At 38.2% G+C, this 11397-nt stretch overlaps 1 pseudogene; it reads left to right on the forward strand.

Moving 5' to 3' along the window:
* The first annotated feature begins 8393 nt into the window (after positions 1-8393).
* Positions 8394-9118, forward strand: LOC114081730 (GTP-binding nuclear protein Ran-like; annotated as a pseudogene).
* Positions 9119-11397: the final 2279 nt, after the last annotated feature.

Genomic DNA, 11397 nt, shown 5'->3' on the forward strand with positions numbered 1-11397 from the left:
ACCATCTGACTGTATGCATGAGAACTATTTATTGTTATTTACGTACAACAATGTACCACAGTGTTTAAGAACCTGAACCCTGAGGCCCAAGCCCCTAGTTCTGAATCCCAGCTCCACTTTCATAGTAGGCACCATGATATGTCACCCCCTTTTAGAACTAAAGAGGATTTATTTCCCCAGCTGTTGGGAATGTCGCCAGCAGACTGCTGTCAGCTGTCAGCCCTCCCCAGAAGCTGTCCTCTACTGAAGAGAGCTGCCTCACTCAAGGTCACAGCCCCAATCCAGGGATGACTTGCATAATATAAAGGCAAACCTACTCATCCCGATTCTGGAACACAGTGAAGGCCATTGCTGCTCCAGAACCGCCCACAAGGTTGACAGAAGACTTTGTTGAGACTGTATCACACCCCAACTTCTCCAGCCCATCCCTGATTCCTTCTCCTCCACCCCATGCTGATTCCAGGAATGCTCCCAAATACACTCCCTGCATGCAAATCTCCACATCCCAGGGTGCACAACCTGTGACAAGTCACTCAAAACATCTTGCAAGTCACTCAACTTCCCTGTGCCTCATTTTCCTCATCTATAAAATAAGGATAATAATATGACCTACATTATTGTAATTGTATAAAGAGTCATCTGAGTATTATAGGTACAGTGTGTAGAGAATAATAGCATCCTGTATCTGCCAAGTGCAATTTCCTTCTCAGTTATTTTTACATTTAATGTTTTTAGCATTATTTTCATTATTACCATACAAATAGTAAATTGACTCTTAATTTCCTTTTATGCAACTTAAATGGATTATTAATATTAGACCATGGGCTAGGACTGGGGCTGAGTAGCACAAAGCTTGCCTAACATGTGTGAGGCACTGGGTTTGATTCTCGGCATCACAAAAAAAAATAAATAAAATGAAGGTTCTTTGACAAATAAAAAAAAAAATTAAAAAAAAAAAAAAAGATTAGACAAGTTTCCAATGGAACCTAACTTGGAAAACTCAAAAAAAAAGTTGAGTCTTTCAAGGTCCCTGAATTGAATATTTGCCTTCTGACTCAGTTCATTAAGAGTCCAAGGCCTGTGGGGCTTGCAGAAGGGAGGCTCATCTATTGACTCAAGCGTGAGTTGGAGAAAGGGCTCTGGGGGTTAGCATGGAGTCTGATTTTTGCCAATCTGTTGTTTTTGTAAGTGGTGCTTTGTACTTGTGCCCAGAGGTGATAGTGATGAGTGTCTTGCTATAAAATGACACATAAAACATGTGAAATGAAGCCTAAATCACAAATAACGAAAATCCTAACAGCAGGTTAGATTTTATTGCTCTCATTTGTCTTAAATTGACATACAGCCTTGCTCCTGGCATTCCTTCGAGTGGCGTATGCAAATCAAAGGTAAATATGTGCCCAGACAATTCAATTTAGTTCTATGATGAGGTCAAACTTGATAACTGAGCACTAGCCATTAACTCTTGATGAAGGGGAAAAAGTGCTCTTTTTATTATTCCGTTAGGATGATAAGTAACATTATACATTCGTGTTCACCTAGAAAATGATGAGTTGAATATTTCGACAAACGCTCCCTTTGACTTCAAGGCAAAAAGCAAAAATGGGGGTGCTGTTAGGGAAAGAGATAGGACCTGGTCACCCAGAATTTGCATTCTCTGTAAGTTAATGACATCTTTAGCTGAGAGTCCTGATGTAATCACAAGTAAGGGGAGGCAAAGGAGGTTGCCTGGCCATGGCTTTGAGGAGGTTGTCCTTAGCCCATAGATATCTGTGCTCTCACTGATCAGCAGCATGACTTTAAAGGCCATCTCTGTGGCCATCAGTTCCAAATCTGCATCCATGTCCTCTCCCAGGAAATTGGAGTCCCCTGTGTAAAGTTCCTCTTGGGTGTCTAAGTATCTCAAATAATGCATAATAACCCATGTATCTCCAGGATTTCTCCATCTCAGTAAATGTTCCCAGCTTTCTTGCCCAAATCAAAACTCTAGGAGTTATCTTTGATTTCTCTTTTTCCCTACACCCAGCTCATCAAATATATCCTGACTCCATCTGTCACTTTTCACCTTAACCACCATCCATCCCCCCAGTGCAAGCTCCCACCCCATCACTCTCCTCTCCTATGATGCTCCAGCCTCTCCTGCAGTGGCTTGCTGTATGTTCTTTAACAAAAGGTTATCTGCCCTGCACACAAGTCATTCATATCATTCCCACTTCCATGCGTTTGTAAGAATTCTCTCCTCAGCCTAGATTGCTCATAACTCTGGTCCACACATAGACAGCTCTTCTCACCATTCAGATCTTAGTTAAAGTGAATCATCCTCAAAGACGCTTTCCTGACCTCCCCCCACCCCAAACCAAGGAAGATACTGGGAACTTTTATCAAGCCACATCACTTTTAAATTTGTTGTCGATTCCTCATCACTACTTAGAGAGTTTTTATGATTTGTTTATCCACTGCCTGTTGTGTGTCTTCTCTACCAGAATATGTCATTAGAGAACAGAGACCTTGCCGGGCACAGTGGCACATGCCTATAATCCCAGTAACTGGGGAAGCTGAGGCAAAAGGATCACAAGTTCAAAGCTAGCCTCAACAATTTAGCAAGGCTCTAAGCAACTTAGCGAGACCCTGTCCCTAAATAAAAATATAAAAAGGGCTGGGGATGTGGCTCAGTCATTGAGTGCCCCTGGGTTCAATCCTCAATGCCAAAAAAAAACAGAGACCTTGTCTCTCTGTGTCCCCAAAGTAGGTGCTCAGCAAACACCTGTTGAATAAATAAATGAGTGGCTGTTACTGATGATTGGAAAACCAAGTCTAAAACAAAACCAAAATGGTAAAGGAATGTATACCTCAAGTAAAAGCTGGCCATCTTCCAAGCATCATGCTAATCATTTTGATATACGTTTTCTTATTTAATCAAATCCACATCTCTCTAAAATAGACTGCACTGTGATGATCTCAAATTTTTAGGTCAAACAAAAAAAATCAAGGAAATTAAATTTTCTAAGTCCTAACTGCTAAAAAAAAAAAAAAGAGTCTAAAACCAGACTCATCCTACAATCGCATCATTTTACTATCTGATCTCAGTTCTTCGTTCATTTCTTTTTTAATTGGTAATGAGATATAGGCATTCATGATTAAAGTAGTTTTTTTATTTGTTCATACACTGGAAAAATTCCTGATTCCAGTTATACTTTATGCAAAGAATATACCAAGAGAGTATGTTCTCCACTCTAATCCAATAATAAATGGATTTGCACATAACAGAAGACTAGGGGCTGGGAATATAGCTCAGTTGGTAGAGTGCTTGCCTCACATGCACAAGGCCCTGGGTTCAATCCCCAGCACTAGGAAAAAAAAAAGAAGTATAACAATAAAATATATTTAATAGTCACCTTTAAAACAGAGGTATGTACATACTTAGCTCCTTGGACTAAACTGTTTTTTGATAGAGGCTTAAAAGTGGGTAGATTAAACAAACCCCCCGCCCCCGTCTCTCTCTCTCTCTCTCTCCAAGTCTCTAAGCATATACAGACACTTGCAGGCATGCATATGTTATAATCACTCTTGTAGTTATTATCCTATCTTATAAATGATGGCTTTATATAAACTAGTGATCCATGGGCCACAGACTTAGGATCTCTGTGTTTCAGTTTCTTCCTCTGCAGGTAACTAAAGTGCCCCCAAGTTATTCCACCCTCTGGGGGGATGGTAAGGAATAAAGAATATTTGTAAACCATCCTGGACTTTCCCAAAGTAAAAAAAAAGGTCATTCTCCAAAGATGAATTTCATTGCTTCCCTGGAACGCAGAAAACACACCAGATTTTTACAAATAGTACCATTTTTATCTTTTGGCTCACTAAATATGAAAAAAGGGGGATTGTACCAGATGGCCGCTAAGCTCCCTGCCAGTGCTAGCCTCCCAGGAATCAACAAGCAGAGTGGAAAGAACACAGGCTTTGGAGTAAAACAGACCCAAATTGTATCCATGAACCTCGCTAAACCTTTGTGATTCTGTAAGATTGACATAATAAATTTACTTCTGAGTGGTGGTAAAGACTAATAAGTCACTTAGTACAAAGATGCACACACACATATTTTTAAATGGTGACCATTATGATCCTTATGGGTTAGATTATGTTCTCCTAAAAGAGACACATTGAAACCCTAACCCCCAAACCTCAGAATGTGATCTTATTTGGAAATAATGTCTTGCTAGAGGTAAATTGAGTTCAAATGAACTCACTAGAGTGGGCTCAAACCAATACAACTGGTTCGTTACAAAAGGGGAAATTCAAACACAGGCATATGCCCAAGTAGAGAGTGGTGTGAAGGGGAACACAGAGATCACAGTGATGTGTCTACAAGCCAAGGAACACTACCGATTGCCAGCAAACCACCAGAAGTTAAGCAAAGGCATGGAACAGACCGCACCCCCCTCGCTCTCAGCAGGAATTAACCCTGCCAGCACCTTGATCTTGAACTTCTGGCCCCCAGAATTGTGAGATAATAAATTTCTAATGTTGAGGCTACTAAATTTATAGTACTTTGTTATGACAACCCTAGCAAATTAATTAAGACACAATTTTGAATCACTCATTGCTCTTGGTATATTTGCAACATAGAAGTCAATATTTGTCAAACTTTTTTTTAAAAGAGAGAGAGAGAGAACTTTTTAATATTTATTTTTTAGTTTTCAGTGGACACAACATCTTTATTTTATTTTTTTTATGTGGTGCTGAGAATCGAACCCAGCGTCCCGTGCATGCCAGGTGACACATTACCACTTAAGCCACCTCCCCAGCCCCTGTCAAACTTTTTTTGATAGCAAGTTCAATAAGAAAAGTATTTTACTTAGTTATAAAATATTTAGACATATATATATATATATATATATATATATATATATATACATACATACATACAATAAACAGATGGACAGATTAAAAAATGGTTTTCTATTCTGCTATTTTTCAATCTGTTGGTGACCCACTAACTTGACTTCATAATCCCCAAAGGGTGGCAAGAAGCATTAGACTGGACTAAAGACTCCTTCAGAGTATGAACACTCGACCTGTGATAACTAAATAAACATTTGATTCCTAAGATCAACCTATGTCACCACTTTGAGTTTGTTAATAAATCTACGCAAATATATTACCTTTGAAATTTTTTAAATTAAAAAATAACTACTAAAACAGTATATGTCAAAGACAGCTGAATGGCCTCATTTAAACAGTGTTATTATAAAAACACTGATACACAATTAGCTCTATTCTGGATGGTATGAACTCTCTCCAAAGGTGCTGAGGTTCCCCCATGCTGGTTATAAGCCCCAACCATGTGAGTCATGGTTTCTTGTAATCATAAGGTAACTTTTGTGTGTTTGAATAAATATCTCACTGAAGAAACTGCTTCAATCTCTCATATCATTCTGCCATGTGTTAACAGGAATTATATAAACCATTAAATGACCAGAGAAAAACATTTCTCACAGGTAAAATATACATTAGTCAAATGGTGTGTTGTACTTTGAGGATGCTTGTGGGTTTATTCATTATCTATGTTTATTCCCTTCATTAAAAACTCAAAAAAAAAAATATGGTTCAATACCAAAGCAACAAATAATTATCCAGCGCCTACTACAACTATAAAGAATTGTAACCATGAACCTCTCTAAACCTTTGTGATTCTATAAGATTGACATAATAAATTTACTTCTGAGTGGTGGTAAAGACTAATAAGGCACGTAGTACAAAGATGCACACATACATATTTTTAATATGTATGGTTAATATGAAAATTTATGAGACAAGACATCTGCCCTCTGGAACCTACTTAAAATGGAATGGACCTTGCAGAAGGAAGGGCTGCTAGGTCAGGTGAAGAGTAACAGTAGGTCCATCCCTGCCTCCCCATTTCTATCATCTCCCAAACCTTCAAATGAATTCCCAAGGGAATGGGTAAGACAAGTAGAGATAAACTTCCACTGGCATTAAAACTAGGGCTTAGAGTTAGTCGCCTTCCAAGGAATTTCAAAGCCACCACCCCTCCGAGTACATCCAGTTAATGCCTCAAACTTTGCTACTGGTGCTAGCAACCACACCTTCTCTCACCCCTCTAGATAGATACAAAATTCAAAGAAAATTAACTGTACATGTCCCTTCTGACTTTCCTACATCCCTATTTCCACCAATGTATAATAGTGTGAGAGTGACCCTGGACAATCCTAAGAGCCAAGAAAAGGAGAATTGGGGATATATCTGATTTGGATTTAGTGGGATCCATCTGTGTGATTCACGGTCAATTCTGAGATGGTCAAGTTCATCTCTGAGTGGGAAAATACCTTCTGGGAATTCTCATGGTCATTGTACTGACCTCCATCCCCCAGTGTCATAACATGAAACTCCAGAGCCAGGATTCCATGTGAAAGGACAGGTCCTACCACACCCATCAATATTTGGGGCCCAGAGTTTCAGAGGACGACTTCAGTCCATAGATGGCTGGCTCCCTTCCTCAGGGCCTGAGGAGAGGCAGGACATCATGGTGGGAGAGAGTGGTACAGGAAACAAAGAGAGACCAAGCCTAGCTCACGAGGACAATATAATATCATTAATATCATTTATGATAATAAATTATGTAATAAGTTCTAGAAAATGATTTCTAACCTTTGCTCACTAAATTTAATGATATTTCAATTTTGGTGAAATATTCGCAGAACTGAAAACTTGGGATTTCGTGGGTTAAAAGAAAAAAAAATCATTCTATTAATGAGAAAAAAATTAAAATGAAAACAGGTGAGAGTAAATGTTGTGAAGAGAAAACAGATGAACGGATTAGGAAAGCAATCAAAATAAGACAAATAAGGAATTTGAAACCTGCAAAACAGTGCTACATAATGTTTATGGATAAATCTAGAATTAAAATTGAGAATGGCTACCTAATGTGCAGTAGGGTAAAATGAAGCTGAGGAGCTGTAATCTAATAGTTCACAAATGCTATCTTGACCCAGTTTTGAAGTTATGGCTAAAAACCTCAATTTCCCTTAATTTCCAGTTACCAGCAATTTGCTAAGTCCCCATTCTGTCCACTTCCCTTATCAGACTCTCCCTCTCAGGGCCCCCTCCCCCACCACATACACACAGCAGGCACCTCCCTTATCGGGGACCAACACACCTAAGCCAGATGCCAACAATAAGGGACAAACATAGAACAGGTTAGATTATTCAAATTGGCCATTCCAGGAACCAGGGAAACCTAGCTACCTCACCCCACTTGCTTTACCCAATCTGTCTTCTACAACTCCAGTTGGCTATTGTTTCCTTGCATGTAGGGACAACCCCCTGTGTGGCCCTACATGACATCCTTCTCTCATTTGCAGCTGCACATAGAGCACAGAAGTTCTGCTTTTCATCTAACCTGACATCATTGTGCTAGATCCCACCCTTTCAATCTTACAAAACAGGGACCACTTTCCCTGTTCAAAAATTATTAACATTTCCAAACATCGGCAGAGCATTTAAAGCAGCTCAGGACCATTCTAAACATGGGCCCTCTGCAACTGCACAGGTTACAGGCTCATACACCTGGCCTTGATTAAAACTTGGAAACACAAATGACTCATGAACATGAAATTCAGAATAGTGTTTACCTCTAGGGACCGAGGGGAAGAAAATTGCACTAGCAAGCAGAATTGAGGATTTCAACCCTACCTAGGATCTTGTACTGTTCCATGTTTAAAAATCTAAGTCCAGTATAGAAAAACATTAAGATTTGATAAAGCAAGGTGAGGGATGTGTGAATGTTTGTCATATGTTCTAGCTGCTTCCACTATTTTAGTTTTTGAAAATCATTAATACAACAATGTTTAATTGCAAACTTAGAGTGAACAATTTGCAACTAAAAGCTAAAACATTCAAAAAAGATTTGGGATGGAATTTAGCAGACACAATCCTTATATTGTTTGATGTAAAATTAAAAATGTTTGATGTAACAAATTTCAAAAGCAAATTAAAAGTTAAGGAAAATGAGTTTGGAAGCGTTGGAACATAAAGAGGAATGATGGTTGCTACGGGATGAAGGAGGAAATAAATGGATAGTTGCTGTTCAGTGGGTAGGCTTCCGTCGTGCAAGTTGAAAAAAGAGATTTGCTGTACATTACTGTGCATTTGGACAGTACATTTAAAATGTTAAGAGGGTAGATTTCATGTTATGTGCTTTTTACTATGGTTAAAAAATAAAGTATACCTGAGAGATTAGCATGTGCAGCTAAGCTTCAATATTCTCATTTTTGAAATGGTATTAATATTCATTAGGCATTTTTCATAGCATTATGTTGAGAATTAATGAATATAGATTTGGATGTATAGACACTTCTGGAAGAAATGTCATAATGGTTGCCCAAGGAGAATCCCAAGTTCAGTTAAAATTGCTTTGGCTGGTGATGGAGAACTGGAAAAACTACATTCATGAAATGGTATTTGACTGGTGAATTTGAGAAGCATGTGGCCACCTTGGGTGTTGAGTTCCATTCCCTTGTGTTCTGTCCCAACAGAGGACCTGTTAGGTTCACTGTACAGAATATAATTATGCAGGAAAAATTTGGAGGACTTTCGTACTCAGCCCAGCGTGCCATTTATAGTGTGTGATGTAATAGATACTTAACAAGAATATGCCAGCTAACACAGAGATCTATTCTGAGTACATGAAAACATCTTCATCATGTGGTGTTCCAACAAAGATGTCAAAAAGGTCAAGACAGTGATGGTAAAATCTATTGTCTTTCACCAAAAGATGGATCTTCTGTACTGTAAAATTTCTGCCAAAGTCTCAATAACTTTGATACACCTTTTCTCTGGCTTGCTAGAAAGGTCACTGGGGACCCGAATTTGGAGTTTGTTGTCAGGCCTGCTCTTGTCCCACCAGATGTTATTGTGGAAACCAGCTTTAGCTGTGCGGTATGAGCATGAGTTAAAGGTCCCTTGGACAGCTAATTGCTCTTCCACGGAGGCTGGCATCAGTGACAATGAAGCTGGAGCCCAGGGTCAGAGGTCTAGTCCGATGAGTGACTGCAGTGTAGTGTCAGGGGTAGAATGTGTTTCCCATTTGATTACATAGCTCAGCAGAACATGTGTTTCTTGTTTGGGAAGCAGAAGGAGATGCATGGGCTTTGGATTGAATATGGCAGTTAAAAAAATCATTTTTTGGACTTGCATTTTTAGCTCTTTTGTAAAATAGCTGTTTATTTCTTGAGTTTCAGATATGTAAGATGGCTACCAGCAAATAATAGTGAAATTGTGTTTACTACTGTTGTTCCCATTCCTTTTTGTTTAAAATCAGAATAAAGTTGTATTTCTAGTATCTAAAAAATAACCAAATACAGGTTAATCACAATATGGTATTAAGATTCATCATCGACATATTACAATCACTGGGAATATTGGAAATAATGTTATTTTCACATCACTTAAAAGTAGAAGAAAGTAGAGATGGTTACCAATGACACACATACACACAAAAAAACACAACTAAGAAGTGAGAATATACAGTACCATGATATAAAGTATAAGGGAGGGTGAATTAAAATTAATGATAAATTTTATCTAATTTTTTAAGGAAAATGCATTTACTTGTACCTCTGTTTGCTTTCAAATGTTCTCCTTTTCTAGTATGAAAAGAAAATTGAGATTAATGATGTCTGCATAATTTCTACTGCCTATTCATTTTCTTACATTTTTTTCCTTTTCTTAAACAGCAATATTAACTGTCATCTAAAGATTCAGGAATATTCATCAGTGTCAAAATTTATAAGAACAATATAGATAAGACTGCTTGATTGGGAAAAAAGGGTAAGACTTAGTAAATTAACTGCCATCTTCTCTTTCTCTAAAGTCACAATTTTTATTAAATGCAAGTGGAGAGAATGTCAGAAACTCTCTTTTATTATCACTGGTCACATGCCTGGCTGCAGGAAGTAAGAATGGCAGATTTCAAAGAAGTGGGTCTCACAGACACAATCCCACCAACAACATCTTGCTCTCAGGCCATTTGGTTCCATTTGGATGCTTTCCCATTGTCCTCTAGACCACTCCATGCCCTACCCTTCTAGGCTTTGTGCCCTGAAGCTGACCTGCATAGCTTCATCAACAGGTTCCCTTCCTCTCTTATGTCAGTATCTGGATGATTTTAGCCAACTAGGGACAGCAGCAGGAGATAGGAAGGAGGGTGAAAATAAAGTCAGGCATTTATGTTCCACAAGTGACTCAGCCACCCACTTCTACTCTCCACCATCCTTAATGTCTCTATTTCAGAGAAAAAAAAATAGTATTTAGTAAATGCTTTGCAGTTTAATGTACTGGTTAGTATAATCATGATCATTTTAATTTTTCCATGCCTCTGAAATGTTTGTATTTTGCAAAATGTTTTGCCCAGTGTATTAGTCAGCGTTTAGCACTATAATGAAATACCTGATGCAGCTACCTTTATAAAGAAAAAGTTTTTGCTTAGTTTTGGAAATTCCAAAACCAAGATTGGATGGCCCTATTGGTTTGTTGATCCAGATTCTAAAGGGTCTAAACTACTACCCACAAGCTTTTATGTGCCTGACTTAACACTTTTGCTATCTCACAGTGTCTTTCATTTCCTGATAACCTATATTGTAATGGAAGAGGTGAATTGAAATTGATCATATTTCTTCAGAGAAAAGTTTGCTTCCCTGTCATTTCTACTTCCAATTACACATTCTGGGTCAAAGGAAGATCTCTAGGGGAGTGAAAAAAATGTCAGTCCCTAAAGTTTTCATCTTCTTCCTTTCCAAATAGAGCCCAGAGTGTCCTACTGTATACACAGTGGAAAGAAATCCCAACTTACCAAGTTATGTCTGAGTACTTACATAATTTTGGTGACAGTATGACAACTCTCATGCTTATTAAGTTGTCATACTGTTTGTCATCCTCACTTTGGATTCAAACATATATACTATTTATGGCCGAAGTTTCAGGATCTCAAGAGTAGTAACCAGTCCAACACCAGTCTTGTTCATTCTAAACTGAAACTTATGAGAGCTGCATATCTAAATGATATTTTTACTTTATAAATTATTATAATTTCAGATTTAAAATAGCTACTGGAATGTTCAAACATTTGAAAATGTATCATGACAAGGTTTATCAGCCCTCAGAGAGATAGCCAGGGCTTTCTCTCCTCAAGGTTTTCACCTTAATTAATTTGCCTGAGACGCCTCCTTTCTGTAGCAAAGAGTACACCCACATTATTTTCTTTTCCGTCAGCCTTATGAAGTTTTCTATTTTCAAAAGGATTATCATACAAACCAGTTAAACAACCTGCCAATGATTCCACTTGTCAATGAAAATTTGATGAAGGTTAGGCTATTAAGC

The sequence above is a fragment of the Marmota flaviventris genome, chromosome 1 (genome assembly GCF_047511675.1).
Source record: "Marmota flaviventris isolate mMarFla1 chromosome 1, mMarFla1.hap1, whole genome shotgun sequence".
Classification (NCBI taxonomy): domain Eukaryota; kingdom Metazoa; phylum Chordata; class Mammalia; order Rodentia; family Sciuridae; genus Marmota; species Marmota flaviventris.